At 46.6% G+C, this 17630-nt stretch overlaps 1 long non-coding RNA gene across 1 annotated transcript; it reads right to left on the bottom strand.

Moving 5' to 3' along the window:
• Positions 1–3516: 3516 nt before the first annotated feature.
• Positions 3517–4635, bottom strand: LOC120906145. The gene is made up of 2 exons (XR_005740037.1): positions 4419–4635; positions 3517–4358 (listed from the first exon to the last, which is right to left on the bottom strand). It is a non-coding gene; the product is annotated as an uncharacterized LOC120906145 (long non-coding RNA).
• Positions 4636–17630: the final 12995 nt, after the last annotated feature.

Raw genomic sequence — 17630 nt, 5'->3', positions numbered from 1 at the left:
GCTGTCCGAAGTGTCCGCCGTAAGCCAATCGGGACTCGCTACGCTCGCTCACCCTTCACGCACACACACGCACACGGAAAGGCAGGCCTCACGTGTAGTTTTTTTTCCCTCTCTCACTCACACGCTGTCCCTTCTCTCGGTGCCTTTTTCCCTCCTCTCACTCGCTCACTTCTTTTCTCTCGCTCGCTCTCTCTCTCTCGCTCTTGGGCGCTTTCTTGTACGCGGCATCACTCCTGGAAGGGAAGGCTAGTGTTGCCGGGGAAACGGAATTATTACCGCTGGTATTGTACGGGCGCGCGCAGGGGTGCGGGTTGAGCACTATCAGCCAGTTGCGTTGGGTCTGACCGGTTCGGGGAGCATTTGCTCCCATGTGTGTGTGTGTGTGTGCTGCTGTAGAGCCATCTAGTACCGGCAAACGCATTAAAAAGACTCATATAACGCGACGTACGAAAAAATCGCAGCAGTGCAATATTTTCCCAGCTAGCAAAGAACTGACAAACTAATACCGGCTGCGTGGGACTGAATAGGTCTCGAAAGAAGCAGTAGTAGAAGGATTTAGCAGTGATGCGTTTAAATTCACTTCAGATTAACTCCGGTTAGGGAGCCGATTCTCGTAGTACAGTCGTCAACTCATACGACTTAACAACATGCCCGTCATGGGTTCAATCCCCAAATAGACCGCGCCGCCATACGTAGGACTTGACTATCCTGCTATGGGGAGGGAATCAATTAGTCACTGAAAGCCAAGCCCACAAGTGGGTGGGTACAGACAGGCCTTGACCAACATCGGTTGTTGAGCCAAAGAAGAAGAAGGGGAGCCGATAGGGCCGCCGAGATTCTCCCCTTTCCTTCTCTAGCTTGAAACTAAATTGAAAAGTTTTATTTGTACTGATGGATGATGAAATAAAGTTTCAAGGTCATAATACGGAGTTTTCTGTAATCGATTCGGGATAGTAGATCGGAAATCAGTTTCCAGCATCGATTCCGAAATCTGCACTAATATCGGCCCCAATATCGGCTCCAATATGGGAAATCCAAAACGGATCCGGAATCGGAATCGGGTTTGGCATCTCAACAATAGACGATTGGGTCCTATGCAGCTATGATTCTTGCGACAGCCACAAAAGATCCAAATGTACTTGTAAATGATCCATTGTTTTGGGGATGCGGGAACTGCTTACGCTTCTGAAACTTCTGATTTCAGTTCCAGAACTGATTCTGATTCTAGAGCAAGCTGTGCTTCTGATTTCAAATCTCGAGCCGATTCCCATTCTGGCATCGGAGTCGGCTCCGGAATGTGAATCGATTCGGGAATCGGAATCGGTTCCGGAATTGATTCCAAACACGCAATCGTTTATCGAGTAGGTTCCATCTCCGAGCTCCCACCAATCTTCTTCTTCTTCTTATTTTTGGCTCAACAACCGTTGTCGGTCAAGGCCTGCCTGTACCACTTGTGGGCTTGGCTTTCAGTGACTTATGGATTACCCCCCATAGCAGAATAGGCAGTCCTTCGTATGGCGGCACGGTCTATTTGGGGCTTGAACCCATGACGGGCATGTTGTAAGTCGTACGAGTTGACGGCTGTACCACATGAGCTCCCACCAATAGTGTTGATTAAAGCCAATATAATATAAATGTGTTTTTGACAAATCTGAATAACTATGAATAGCGCCAATAGTTTAGGTATTTCGTATACTTGAAGAAGTGCGACCTACACTCTAGTGTAAAACGAAAACATCAGACTGCCTGTATAGATTAAAACTCGTAGGTTTCACACACACACACATCAGATAACAAGCAGTGAGTTGACGTAGAATAAAAGAAATGAAATTAGTAGTCACCACAACTAACTCAAAACCATTTTCTCATATTAATATTTGCACTCTGATTGAGCTTATTTCAGAGCTCTCCAAATAATCTATGGATGTTTAACGCTTCGTTCTGGGCCAACGTTGTTACACTACAGTTTGTTTGTATTAGTAAGGACAATCTGTAAACCACAAACAGGATATGGCGTGTAATTGGCAGCAATTTTAGTGCTCTCACATTTGGTGTGGGCTCTGATAGATCGAACGATGAATAGTATCCTATCCCATTTGCTATACAAAATATTGACAACTCGTTCGATATAATCGCACCCGATGGATCACAGACGTACGATCTAAAAGGAATTGGAACTCTGACGTCAACATTAGACCGAGCTAGAATGCTATCTAATGTAAGCGCTTCTTCATTAGTGCAATAGCGCTCAGGATATCAGAGAAGTGCATTGTTGTCATTATTCTGTTCTGTAAACAACCAAAGGGCCGGTCTGGTGGCCGTCGTCAACTCGAACGACTTAATAACTTGCCCGTGATGGGTTCCAGCCCCGAATAGACCGTGCCCCCATACGTAGGACTGACTATCCTGCTATGGTAACAATAAGTCACTGAAAGCCAAGCTGTAGTGGGCACATGCAGGCCTTGAACGACAACGGTTGTTGTGCCAAAAAAAATAAAAAACTGCCAAAAACGATTGTTAACGTAATGAAAGCATCCCTGAAGATTTGCTTTAGTTTAACATTTGTTGAACACATATACAGTTTTATTTCGATTAGCTCAGCAACAGAATTGAGCCTGCTGTCAGATTCGCTTTGGCGCATTCATTCGTTTTCCATTTCTGCCCAGTGCAATGGACCCTATGTAAAGTCTTGAAGCAGCCGAGGAAACAAACCACAATCGGCAATGGAACAGCACGCTGGCTGTCGCTGTAAGTTTCACGCGGTACATGTTGGATGGTTTCGTTGCAATTTCCAGTCAAATTTGTTCGATTTCAAACAGACTGCTGCTGCTAAAAGTTGGCGCACCACTGTACACGTAGCCCCACCAAATCTATTACGATCGTGTGTGTGTGTGAGACCGGCCCCACGGCTATAATGCTGTATGTATTGTCTCGCTTGCGCACCACTGCTCTCTCGTTCTCTCTATTTATTTTTGCTCTATACTCTTTTCCTCTCGCACTCGCTCTCTCTCTCTCTCTCTCTCTCTCTCTCTCGCGCACAGGCACGCACACACACACATACAGTGTGCCCAGCATCGAGCATCTTGTTTCTCTTGCTACACCATTCCACCTGCGGCCCGTATTCCGATACGGCGCACATAAGACGTGTGCTGTAAAATTATGCCGGTAAGGTGTTCCGTCTTTGCCATTGCGTCTTGGGCGCACACATCTCGTCGGCCAGAGCTTGCCATTCTCTTACCACCAGCTCCCGCACCCTCCCGCTCCTTCCACCGTGCCCTGCTGGCAGTTTTCCGCATTACGCATCATTCGGCGATTGAAGTCACGCACACCAGCGCGTACACGTGCTACGCACCCCACCAACATGAAAAAAAAAATCCCACCCTTCCCCAGCAGGGGATGTAGGGCGAAGGGGTGTGCGGGGGGCTCTGGATTAGGTAGCCAAACACCACTCGCACATATTGAAGCTGCCGGCAAGCGTTCGGAACTGTTCAAAAAAAAATCCACACAAAATTCTTCTTTCACGTAAAGGAAGGTATCGTTTTTATTTGTTTGTTTAGAACACTTTTACAAAATAGCCTTTTAATTTATTTATTTTTGAATAAATGAATAATTCTTTCCTGCCCTTAGTTTATGAAATACCCACCGTAGTTATGTAAATTACGGTATTGATTTCAATAGCTGCGGAACCGTAATGGGGCAATAACAATAAATCAAACCCTAAATCGATATCGGACGACAATTTTCGGTAGAAATTTACATAACCTTGGCTTTTTTTTACGAACTACAAACTGCCAAAAGTTCACTTGTCTGCTAAGACAGCCTCTCGATAACTGCCACTTTTTACCAAAAAAAAAAAAAAAACAGCAAATAAAATGTTTCCGTAAGTTCACGAATAGTGCCGCACATGCTGTAGTGTCACGGGCATGGGCCCGATTGATCATGTGTTGTGAAATCGCCGGCTGTCTCTCTGTATCGGTGCGTGCCGGTTGGTTCTCGATGCTATGGCTTGTCGCATGTTGTCCCAGGGCCGCACCTCGCCCACCGATTCACGCTACAACCGAAACGCGCCCCACTTCGTCCTTAAGGCCGGGCCGGGCGGGTGTGATTACGTCGGGAGTTGGGAGGCACTAAGTGGAACAACTACGCTCCGTCTGCAGTTTAGCATGTTGGGATGAATTATTTATGCTTCTAAGTTTGATGATCCGTACGTACACAGGCTACAGGAGCTCCTTTGGGGCTGAAGGGGTTGCAACCCTTACCCAAGGTGTTTGCACTGTCTACTTCCTTTTTTTTGTTGCTGTCGTTGTACCGACCGCAATAGGAAGAAACTCCCGTCTGGTTTCGTGGGAAACAAGAAGCTGTCCAAATGTCTCTTGAGCCACATGAGTCAAACGTTATCCTGCTTTGGGGCAGCTCACCTTGCGTTGGAGTTCGGTTGTGCACTGCATCCGAAAAGTATCCCAGACCGTTCCATTCGCTTCGTGTCGCACCTGGTCAGCAGCGAAACCAAAGGAACCATTCGCAAAGCGTCATCGGATTCGACCGGCCGGTACGCCGGCGGCAGGTCGGTTGATTGCAAAAGCGCGCGCGTAAAGTTTCGCTGTACGCTGCCGACAATTACGTGCAAGCACATCAACGAACGATACGCTGGGGTGGGGGGGGGGATGGGGGAAGAGGGGACGAGGCCGGCGTTTGCCGGCAGGCTGCATCCGACGCGGGCTGACGTACGAATTGCCGGCATGCAGCGCTGTGTTGGTGCGCGCATGATCTGCGATCTGCGACCGGACAGAACAGGTGCGCCCGAGGAGACTGGACCGTGGTATCGGTACGCGGGACAGAGAAAGAGAGCGTAAGAAAGAGCGAGAGAGGGAGTGAGAGAGATAGAAAGAGATAGTGAGATAATGAGTGTGTGTGTGTGAGAGAGAGAGAGAGAGAGAGAGAGGGAGAGAGAGAATGGCCGGACATCGGCATCTTCGCGCACCTTGAGGTTGGCGTCTTGTGGCTGCCGGTTCAGCTGCCCTTTTTTGTTGCAGTTTTTGGGAACTATGAACATGGCAGCTTGTTAACCCTTGCCTCCGGCACACCCGCCAGGCACTGAGGCAGGTCGGGAGGTTTCAATCGAGAGCAATACAATTAGCCCGCCGGGGCTGTGGCTGCGGTCAACCTGGGAGTAAACAACAAACAACAACAGTGTGCGTCCAGTACACGTAGAAGCGGGTAGCCAGGCCAGGCCCCTCGTCGCTCTGAGTAGCGTAATGCAGCAACAACAACAACAACAACAACAACAAAAAACACACACACACACACCTACTGTGGTGCGGGAAGAAAGCACTGGCGTACTATGTCATAATTTAAAAGGCCAGCGTATCATGCTTGCCCTGTCAAACGATATTGGGAGATAATGCAGCGGGCCGTGTACGATAAAAGGACACAATAAAAACAGCACAGCCAGAAGTGAAGTGTGTGGCTGGGGAGGGAGGGGAAGGTTGGAGGAGTTGTCGGTATGGGACATTGCGATGACCACCCCCTTTTTTTTCTTCTTCAAAACCACTCAAGATAAGCGTACGCGAATGTCAGATGGTCGATACAGAAAACGATCGAAAACAAAAAGAAAATGTCATTTTGCAACTATCGGTCGCCACTTCGGAAGGGTGGGAGCTCCCCTTCCGGGCTTCAGACGAATGTGAGAATTCTTCCAATTTGAATAGCGTCCCTCATATTCAGTTCTTCGACGATGAGACAGGATGTTAAGGTGGTGTAATATTTATGTTGAATTAATTCCCATCTCCAGAATTTTGGGCCAGCGGTCTACAGGTGTCCCCCGAGATACGACTGTATTTGGGACCGAAAAAATGGCCCAAAGCAAGGCGTAAGTCGAAACAGTCGTATGTCGTATATCTGTCAATGTTAAGTTTAAAACCGAAGTTGAAGAGGCGAAATCTATGATATCGTGATTTTTATTTGAAATAATGTTTGATAATGTATTAATTTTACACCGAAAGTCATTTACGCGATATAAATATCAAAGATCGGCTAGTTGTAGAATCTTTGGAAATGTGTTTATAACGGTTTTCAGCACAGAAATTCAAAAGCATACATCAATTTCTTCTCACTGACAACTTTTCACTGTCAAAATCCAAATCGTCGTATCTGCGAATCGTCGTAACTCGAGGGGGTCGTAACTCGGGGGACGCCTGTATTCGATAGATACGCGGGCATCTATACGGTCGAGTGGAATCGATTCCCAACCGGACCGGATTGACCGTAGATATGTCGTTATACAACTGCAAAAAGATCTCCAAAACTGATGCCCGAGCTCCAGAGTTCCAGAAACAGTGTTGTCCCTTCAAGAAAAGCGTGAAATTATCGTTCAAATAACTGTCAACACATAATAAAGAGATTTTTACTTGATTTCGCAAGCGTAGTAACGTGTAACGCCGCTTACTAACCCATATCGGTCCTGTAACTGATCATGAACCTAGAACCAATCACGGAACTGATAAAATACCCACATCAGTCCTAGAACCGATCTTAAACCGATACTAGAACCGATCAAAAACTCACACTGGTACTGGAACCGGTCATGAACCCAGACCAGTCCTGGAACCAATCATGAACTCATCCTGATCTTGAAACCGATCATGAATCCATACCGGTACTGGAGCTGATAATGAACCTATAATGGACCTGGAACGGATACTGAATCCTCATCGGTTCTGGAACCAATCATGAACTCATCCTGGTCCTGAAACCGATCATGAATCCATGCCGGTACTGGAAATGATGCTGAACTCATTCCACTCCTGAAATCGCTTCCGATGTTATTCCGTTCCTGGAACAGTACCTGGACCTGTTTCGGATCTGAAACGAAACATTAACCGGATTCGTAACTATTCCGGGTCTGGAACCGACACAGTTCCAGTTCCAATCGAGTAACTGATTCTGCTGGTCGACAAACCATACCCGGCAGTATATGTGCAGCGTAGGCTATAGCGTAGGAACTTTAGCTCAATTTGTATAGTGATACTTCTTTGATTTCGCAACATTGGAACTGTGATATTGTGGGCTGCAAAGGTTGTCTTAAGCGTGAAAGCGTTCTGATTCTACGATTCTGTTAAATTAAACGTGCTATGCTTGCGAAAACAAGTAAAAAAACCTGTAAACCGCTGCTATAATGTATAATAACTAAAACAATATCAAAAAGATTTAACGTTTCAATTATGTGTTGACTCATACGGCCGTGTTGCCGGCTACCAATCGCGCTATAAACGCGTCCAAACACGTTCAATATCAAGTAGCCCCGACCGAACGATACACTCTCCGAGAACTTGTCAAAATGTCGGCACGCGCACGCTGCTTCCCCATCAGATTCACGTGTACAAGTGCACTCGTTTTTTTGGCGCCAAAACGTGCTGATGAAGCAGTGGATAGAGATAGTGCACATGTTTCAGTGAAATTACTGTTAAATTATTTGCTTATTTTGATTCGTTAGTTTTGTGTAGTTTGCTTATCGTGTTTGATCAATAAAAATAAATAAATAATGAAATAAAATTAATTAAAATTAAAAAAATAGTATAAACTAACGATTTTTCAGTTCATTAATCAATTTAAAGACCGTTACTTGATTAATTCAAAAACCTTCTTTTGTAATTGCCGATGATTTTGAATATATCGGAAATACATGAATATAAGCGGGTAAATACAAAGTTTGGATTATAATGTTGGAAAAAAATAATACTTAAAAAAGGAATTTTACCTACCCGTTATCTCGAATCGCTCCTTTAGGCACTCATCGACATTGGTCGTGTAGTATTCGTACACCACTCACGCGCTTCGTTTATGAGAGTGCGCTATTCGGGTGCTTCGGCGCATGCACTCGGTTTGCGTGAGTGCTCAACGAAGGCCTTCAGGTACAATGCATGCCACTGTTTTATGTGCAATATAATTTAGGCGTTTTTGAATGTTTTGATGTGCTTATTGGGAAAAACATATGATAAAATGTGATTTAAAATCATGAAATATTAGCGTTGGCTTTACATGATACATCAATCTTGCTATATAAAGCAGGCTTGGCTGTAAATCACGTGTATAATTGTGATAAATACGTATGTGTATAAATTTTCACTTTGAATAAATTTTGATTTTTAGTTTTTAATCATTATCATGCCCTTTCGTGCTACGCGTTGCTTTTGTACTCTTTTTTCTAGTTGTGAAATAATATAATTTTCTTTTCAATCTAACCTAATTAGTAAGCCGGCAGTGTAAATTCTGGCTCACTCGCGAGGAAAATGAGCTCTACTACTTCTAAAAGTGGCATGCGCTACGACTTTGAGCACCTCTGAGTGCCATAAAACCGGTTATTTGGCACTCACAGACCATGAGATGCTTGGCAATTTATCCATTCCCCACTGTGCCGGTATTGCCAATGGTCACTCACTTAGTTATAATTGGATTCTCGGCTCAGCCGGCCGGTCGCTAATTGAACAGCACGTGATAGCGAAGAGCATGCGTTCGCCTCAAACTGTTTAACGAATTGCAGCACTCATTTTGTGGAGCTCTTCAAGTTGGATCCCAAATATGTACGGAGTGAATCTGTCTGCTCGTGGGGGTAAACTTAACCCTTACATCAAACAGAAACACACCTTGGTGGCAGATCTTCTGAATGTAAGGTAAGGTTGACAATCGGAAAGAATATTTAAATTTTCTTTTTTTTTTGCAGCTACAATTCACCTATAGCATTTTACTTACTGACTCACCTATAGCAGGACAGCCAGGATAGCGTAGTGCTCGATCCATACGAGACTAGTCAACCGTACACCGAAGGGTTAAGCCGGCCGGCGTGCATACGCACACACAATACTTTCACTCGCAATAAAATCCGTTAGGCTTGAAATACCGGTCTGGTGGTGCAGTCGTCAACTCGTACGACTAAACAACATGCCCGTCATGGGTTCAAGCCCCGAATGGACCGTGCCCCCATGCGTAGGACTTGACTATCCTGCTATGTGTAATCAGCAAGGCATTGAATGCCGGTTGTTATGCCAAAGAAGAAGAAGAAGAAGAATATAAGTCTTTAAATACACGAAGTAAGCTCGCCACAGCCGTTTCCACACACGTATAACTTGGTTGTCAATCCAGTCAATGAAATGTCATTCGATCGCGCTACCGTGAAAACGCAGCAATACTCAAGTACCTCAAGGTATCTCGGAATAGCGAGCACGGCGCGCGGCAGGCGCGGTAGATTTGACAGTTGAATTGTTCTACTGTTACACGCGTTTAAATGCCGTTGCGGCGAACTCGCTTCGTGCATTCCCAGCCTAACACTTTTCGCGCGCTCTCATTTTGTCGGCTGAGTATACAGATGCGCGCCAATATGGACTTTGAAAATACTGACCACGCTGCTGAACTGCCTGCCATGGTGGGTCTCTGAAAATAAGTAGACTAAAAGCATTTTAAATAAAACCCTTGATTACCAATTTATCAGTGGTTTGTTCTTTTCGAAATATCTGAACACCTTAAATTCACACTTGTGCTGTGTTTTTGATGTCAATAATGTATGGGGAAGTTTGAGCGGCCCTGTGGTTCATTCGATTGATGTGTCGGCTCCTACAACGTCGGACAGAATTGGTTCCCAACCAGACCGTCGTTTTCCCGTAGACAGATATTCCGGCTGCATAATGTTTAATACGTCTTGAATGCTTATTATCTAGACCTATAATAGTAATTAGCTTACCTGGATACCATGATTTAGATGTTCTGGTATGCGATCACACTCGTGAGAATCTATATTTCAATTGATAGCCTTTGAAATACCACTCTATCACTACACGAACCTATAGACATTAGGATAAGCTACAATCTGTGTTGTTAATAAGTACGTTGGATGAACGATTGCATCGACTTCTTGAAGCTCCAACAGATATCGATTTGCATCTAGATCAGTAGACGAGTCGCATTGCTATGCAAATAACGTTGTTGAATGTCATTTTGACGTTATCTTTAGCTAATGGATGAACGTTTGAAACATGTTTTGATTTAAATATATTATCTGATTACATAAAATTTGTAAAGTTTTGAACTATTAAAACTCAACTAACGTCTTAAATAAGTAAAAGTAAAAAAGGAACCCCAGATCTAGATCATTGTCGGTTAGAAATGATCTTGATCCAGTTTTTTATCTTAATATACATTTAATTTCAGTAATTTGCTAAATTGCCTAAAGACCTAAAGTCATAGTCTGCTCTAGGTTTATTTTTTTTAGTTATTGTCACTTCCTCTGTACATGACTTTTCTCTGGTATGCTTCGTACTTCATATTAGTTTTTATCCAATCAATAAGTTCACAGTAAGGTATGGATTAATCTAGATAGGACTCAATCCCCGTCCGAGTATGTAAGAGTTGGAGCGTCTATGTTGTTATACGATGTTATTATTACACAACTTATTTAATAAGTGATACAGCCAAACAGTCCGTTCTAATGATAACTAAAACAAGATTGGATTTACCACTTTTTTATTCACAAAGTACGACCATAGGAAGCCATATTGCACGTATATCATTACTACATTATTTATTTTATTATAACACTCCACCATGCCTTACACACAGACCTACCTCCAGCATCCTGCAGGACAAGCGAATGATTAAGCCAAGCTTTTAAACCGTTCGCAACAGTAGTGTAGCCCATTAAAGCGGACGAGCAGTACAAATTAATACCGCCGTCCGATGCTGTTTATCACACTCACTCGGGTGGACCATTTCGTTCGCTGAAATCAGCCCAAAAAGGAGGCTGCAATCTGGATGAAGCAATAAAGTTCGAAATGTATGCATAATAAAAATCCCACCGAGTCCGCTCGGCAAGGTAGGAGCGGCGTTAAACCATAAAAGTGTGTGTTGGATTTTTTTTTCCTTGTTGATTGAAGGAATCGAGCATTGACCGACATGGAATCGGGCCCGAGGTATGGGTTGCACTCTGCATAATTGAGGGTCATACATTTTGGACAGTTTTTTTATGCGTTGTTACCGTCTCAAGAGGAAGACATTTAAAACGGACGCAAACACGTTACAGCACACGCTGCAACCATGTGGCCCCTGTCGGGTACGGGAGGTAAGGTATCTAAGCAGCCCGGCTGGGAAGGTTTTTGTCCGTGCATTTCCTGTCCCCAAAATCAATTAGCAAAATTAGATCCTTGCCCGTTTGATAAGCCGAGCATGGACGCTGAATAAAAGCGACCAAAATGGTCAGCTATAGTGCGCCTTTTTTTAATTTTTGGCAGGCTTAATCAATCGTCCATCTAAAATGTTGGCCCAATCGACGCATGCCGGTGGCGAGCGTGGGGGCCGGTGGGTGCACCGCTCCTAATGCTGTCCAGCCTAATTAGAGAAAGGGGATGGTGGGGGGCGGTCGGATCACACGGCGGGCAGCTTTTTAGCAAGCGGAATGATGGTGTTGGGTCCGCACCTACGCGCCAGCAAGCGCAGCGCCCGAAGTGCCCGCAAGGCAATGGCGCAGCTCGACGCGTACCCCCGGGGGCAGGTAATGCCCGGACCGGGTGAAAGGAAGCATGCGGTACGGTAATACGAGGCAAGTACGATAACGACACCCAGGCGGGCAGGCAGCCAGGTTTCGTGGAAGGATAAGGGTTGGCAAAGAGAAAGAGCGATGCGCCTTGATCGTGATCTTGTGAGAGTGCGTGACGGCGACGAGACCGGAATGGCGGGCGGGAAGGAGAAAGGAGACGAAAGTAAAAACGCACAACCGGACGTGCACACACACGCGCACACACACACGCACGTGCAGGGTTGGCAAAGCGTACGGAGGGAAAGGCGATCGAGCGATCGAACGCCCCGAAATGTTCCGGGAGCTTCGGTTCGGGCCGGCTCGGTTTGTGGCGGGAACCCGTAGGCCAAAGTGAATGTAGTTTTTCCAGTTTTGCGCTCTGCTCTTCCGCCGAGATCCGCCCTGATGATGCCTTCGCCTTGCGTTCGCTGCGATGGTCTACCTGTTCGCCTGCCGCTCTACCGGCTTTCCTTTGCACAACGGCACGCTGGGTGGAGCAAGATGGGGGAGGCGGGTGGGAAAAAAGCGCAACAAAAGTTTAGAAGGAATGTCCTGTGGGCCACATACTTTCGGCGGACCGCTCTCTTTGCTGCTCTCGAACATCGACCAGCACCGAAATTCTTATTCTTGTCACACACACGCAACGTCCCACCAGGCCGCCCCGGTCGCCTCCGGGGGCCCGCTAAATGGGACTAAGCGGCAGGTTGATTGACCCGTTTCTTTCGCTGCCCGTGCGGGTTTGGGGTGAATGATGGTCTCAGCACCGTCCCCCTTCCTCCACTTCCTTCCCCCTTCATTGCATGCTCGGTGTGTGCCCGATCGGGACGATCAATTGGAGCTCCACCTCGCGCTGGAATGCTGGTGATTGAGTGGAAAGTGAGCAACCTGCAATCGAGCCCGTTCACTTTGTCGGGCGCTGCTGGCCCGTTTTGGGAGTTGGGATTTTTTTTTGTCCTCCCTTTTGCCACCTAGGCGGGTGGCGGGAAAATTCCACTGACGCTCGGGTTGCTCTGATTGTGCGTCGTTTGCGTTTGGCAATTTTATGTTTGAACTATAACGCTACATTCTTTCGTCTTGACGGTAGGGAACGTTTCGGGAGGTATGCACCAATGCGCAATATTTCTAAGTCTCCCGTCTAACTGTGCCAAAGTAAAGGGAAACAATTTTGCCATAAACCAAAGCTCCATACAGAACAAAATGTGGTATCGTTGATGACAACAGCAAGACACAGAGTCATAACATACCAAAAATACGATATGGAACGAAAAGACCAATCGGAAATCAATGAAGAATGTTTTTCTCAATGCCTGGAAGAGGAAAGACATAACATAAATGGAAAAAGTGGTGAAATTTATAGAAAGCAATCGAATATTCTTCATGATTATCTCGCTCTCCAAGGATTCATGAATCTCGTATGATTCATGACTAAGAATCTCCAGGGTATCATGAATCTTTAGAGATGTATGATTATACTTGTATGATATACTTATGATTATGATAAAAATATTGAATTCGCTCCATCCCATACAGTGGTTACAGTGATTAACTCGCACGACTTAACAACATACCCGTCGAGAGCTCGAGCCTTGCATGAACCATCTCTCCCCAGCAAAACAAACTATCCGGCTATGTTGTATATAAAGAAGTCTCGAAAGCCTGTGTAGGCTGGCATGACAACGTAGGATGTTACGCCAAGAAGAAGAATATTCAGAAGCTCAAGCTCTAGGAATCTTTGGAGATTTATGAATACCAAAGATTCGTGAATCTTTGAGATTCACGAATCTTTCCAACAGAGAATCAGATTCATTGAATAGTTTCAAAGATTCATTCAGATTCTTGAATCTGAATCAGATTTCCTCGACATAAGACACTAAGTCACAGACAAAGTACCTAACCCAACAATATAAACAACCTAAACCAAACTTCACGGAACAAATCATAACATAGAGAAATAGGCCATCTAAACTAGCAGAGGTTGTGTTCTCGCCAACACGAAGGCGAACTAGGAACGAAGGGCCTAGGAAGCTGGACTTCAGTACCGAACCATCAACCTCGACCTCGAGAAACGGAAGAAGAAGAAGTTTCCCATCTACATTCTTTACAGACAAAAAGTGTTTTAGTTTTTGTCAAAACATCGCTGTCCTTGAACCGTCTACCCCGCCAGAGCCTGCGGATGAACCAGCCCCAAGGAAATGGCGGCGCCACCCGAAGGTGCCTTTTCTAATCCAATTGGTTGAAATGCGTTCCATGGGTCAACTGCGCAGAACCTGTACGTCCCAAAAAACCGAAGAAAAAAAGAACATACGCCCGATTGCGTCAAAACTGCAACCCGAGATAACCTGGGCGATGGCGAGGGATGACCACGTATCCGGACATCATCGACCAGAGCCATGGTGCAGTGGTGTAGTGTGCTTCACTTTCATGCTTAGGCACGCCCGTCTACGTGCCCGCGTGGTGTCCGCGGGACAAAAGGGAAGAAGCCCGTCACAGGTTGATGCGCAAAGAAAACACACGAAACAAAACAAAGCCGCAGACAAACAAAAAAAAAAAGCAGAGAGCGCAAATGCTAATCAGGATGGCGCAAAGGCTCCCCTCTCCTCCCGCGTTCAAGGACCGGGCGGGTCAGCGTTAGAGTTCAGCAGCGTGGTAACGAGCGTGCCAAAATGTAAGCAAAACTAATCATAATAAAAATGTAAGCGAATTGAGTGCAGCGTGGCGGCGCTGCGCCTGTTCTCGATCCCCAAGATGGGTAGATGGGTCTGCGCATCGCATCCGCTCGCGAGATAATTGCCTTCGGCTAAAGCAGTGACCTGCAGCGAGACCACAATCTTGAAGAATAGGTTTTTATTTTGTTTTGCGATTGCGTTTTGGCTTCATCCTGCTGTGCAGTGCAGTCCAACTATTGCTGGGAACGGGGGGGTTGTTTCGTGATTTGGGGCGTTCCGATTGCGGTTTACGGTGGCTTCGCCGTCCAAATAATACACGAGCACAGCACCACCGAGCTCCAATGCCGCCAGGGAGGTAGCTGGTAGCTGATGGACCAGTTCGGTGCCGTAGCAAGGACATCGGGCGTTAGGTTCTGCTGGGTGTTGAATAGTTTCGTAGGCCATTTAGACAGATGGTACAGCGTTGCGTCGTTATTTAAGGTAGCGAGACACGTGGCTTCAAACAAGCAAAAGACCTTCGGGGGTAAACTACGCCGCCTAAGTTCCTCCTCAGGAGCTGCGCCGCAAGAGCACCTCTCTGCCCTCAGCAAACACGCACCAGGTTTTGTGTACCATTAATTTCTGAGAATATTGTAAGCCTTACGCGTGATGTAACCTTGCGCAGCGCGCAGAGCACCATTTTACACCGTTACAGTGGCTGTTCCAGAGTCCACGATTGACGACCGGCTCGGTCTGAAGCTGTCAGCACAACTCCCCCTTTGCAGTTGTGTAACGACACAGACACAGACACACACAGTAATTCTCTAGCGCATGATAAGTCCCCGCCAGAGCGCATCTAAATCTGTAGGCGCCATAGCTACGGACAGCTACACGCAAAACAAACACCCGATGACTTGGGGAAGCTAGTAGAGTTGCAACAATGTGTGCGGTTTGCATTGGTTTGCTAAGAGCCCTGGCGCAGTGCAGCTGCTCTCATGTCTCTGCCAACCTATACGATTACCGTCAGTACTCGTCATGGCAAATGTCCAACGCAAAGGTAAACGCTAGCTCATCTTAGCTCCGTATCCACACATTTGTATCTCGAAAGCGCCCACAACTGCCAGTGCGCAACGGTAGCGGTGCAGCCCCGTTACAAGCTGTCAGCGCACCGGCATATAGATAGCCTTCGGAATGCGCCCGTCAAACGCGGACCTCTCTTCCGGGGAACGTGTGGTGTGCCGCTGGGTATCGTTAAAGGTTATCGCTATATGTACAACTTCTAAAACGCACCGCCGCAAACGATACCTCGGGAAGCGAGTGGCTGACCAAGGATGTTGCGAGAGGTGCCGATGCCGCCTAGGTAGGTAGGTACGTAGGTGTGCTCGGTCACGGTAAAGTTCTTATCTCAGCGTGGCATGTAAACGGACACTGATAAAACGGGAAAGCCCGTTCCGAAGCCCAGCAATTGCTTCCCTAAATGTTCTTCGAAACTACCCTACCCCTCTTGATAGATCCCGCATGGGCACGTCGGCGGCACGGATCGGAGGCAAGCAAAGGGTCGATCAGTATCGATCCCGGCGCTGTTAACAATATCAGTCTTCGTTTGAACTACTCGTTCGTGGAAAGGTGCGTGTGTGTGTGCGTGTGTGCGCGGTCTAGGCCCGTGGCGTGGCGATCATTGCTGGATAACTTTCCCGGAATAACAACTACCATTGGTTTGAAGCTCTCCCCCCCTTTACAAAAAGGAACCGGATATTTGGCAGGGCAAGAATATCTGGCACCAGGCATCTTGCTCTTTTCATTCTTTGAAAATAGTTTTGCCTTTGAACGCATATCCTGTTTGTGCTTTGTTTACATTAGCGAGGCGCGCTACTACGCCACGCGATATCCAACCATCAACCCCTGGAGAAATGTTGAGGCCGTGATGCTGCTGGAAACTGTTCAACACTTCCAGCTAGCAGGTTTCAACATGTAACGCTCCCCCCTTCGGGCAATGGTACTCGGGTAGCGTTGCCCAAAGTTCTCGGCAGCTCCATTGGCAACGATCACCAACGGTGAAACATTGCTAAGCGTACCCTCATACTTTCGCTCTCTACTAAACTGCCTGCTCTGTCACCGATTTGGGTGGCGCCAGACGCCACAGAACGGACGCACATTCTTTGGGGAGGTCTGTGCCGTACCATCATGTGTAATTTGAGTAGGGAGGCAGTTCGGCTCTGTAGGTCGAAATTTTGGACAACTTCTTGGCTCCCGGAAAGTGGTACAGTTGCCCGCACCCGTCTTTGCGTCCGTTAAGGAATACAGCTTTGTTCTTGACATCGTTAAATGAATTGAGGAAGTACGTGACATTTCCGTGTTTTGAGATTTTCACTGGTCATTGGAATCTCTGTATCTGTTTTGTGCTTCTGCTAAGTAGTTCAGCAGAAAATATGACTCATGCCTCAGGGTTTTATGCAATAATATGTTCTTTTCAAAATGGTCTTAGTTAATTAAAACAGTTTCTATTGTGGCATTCAGCACTAGTCTGTGCTGGTATTCTATGAACTACGATCTTGGATCTTATCAGTCAGTAGAAAACTTTCGTTTTTTGCTTCAGAGTTTATTTTGCGTGCTATTTCTAACATATGAATAGGATTGGAGGGTTTTTGCATACCCTGGGTAGGCATAGCGAACTCATAGCGGAGGTCCGATCGACGCTAGCATCTGCAACTAGTTATTCTAAGCAGGAACGCCACTGTGGGTCTCGATTTAGACTCTACTTTAAGCTATCTCTTGCAGCGGAGTCAGCAATGCCGGCCAAACGCACGTGTTGCGAATGACGGCACAACGTGGGGTCCTCTGCCCGTGGTGACACAATACTAGAAGGTTTTTGAAGATTAAACCAAACAACTCTTCTCTCTCTCTCTCTCTTTGGCCAACCGGCAATAAAAACTACACAAAGCGAGAAAGCATGACGGATTGGCTGGCCATCCATGGGTCCAGTAATTTGAAACATGTTTCCGCGATGCGTAGGATAGGGAGGCCCCCCCGTTTTACGAAATGCGTAATGATAGTCACAACATCATTTTGTTGGCCGATTAGCGTCCAAGGCGAATCCGAAAGGCACACAACAAACGAGTCGTAGATGGCTTCCGGTTTTGGCTAGCTAGTCCAGCCACGAGCTGTCGCTGCATAATGATAGCTGGCCGTATCATTCATGGCGTTCACGCCCGGATCGGATCGGACTGCACTCGAAGTGATCGACACATTGTGATACAAATGTACGCTGGTGTGTACGGCCGAGAAGTGGCGTCAGACGGCCAATCGCTGTCGGACGGATGTTTCGTACGGGGGTGGCCCGGGGTGGCATCGCTCGCAGCCAGCCAGCTCCTAATCAAAGCGGATCGATTATTGCCCGAGAAAAGCTGTTGCGCAGCATTGCGCGC

Source organism: Anopheles arabiensis, chromosome X (assembly GCF_016920715.1).
Source record: "Anopheles arabiensis isolate DONGOLA chromosome X, AaraD3, whole genome shotgun sequence".
In the NCBI taxonomy this organism is placed as follows: Eukaryota; Metazoa; Arthropoda; class Insecta; order Diptera; family Culicidae; genus Anopheles; species Anopheles arabiensis.
This window is presented reverse-complemented; position numbering and strand designations above follow the sequence as displayed.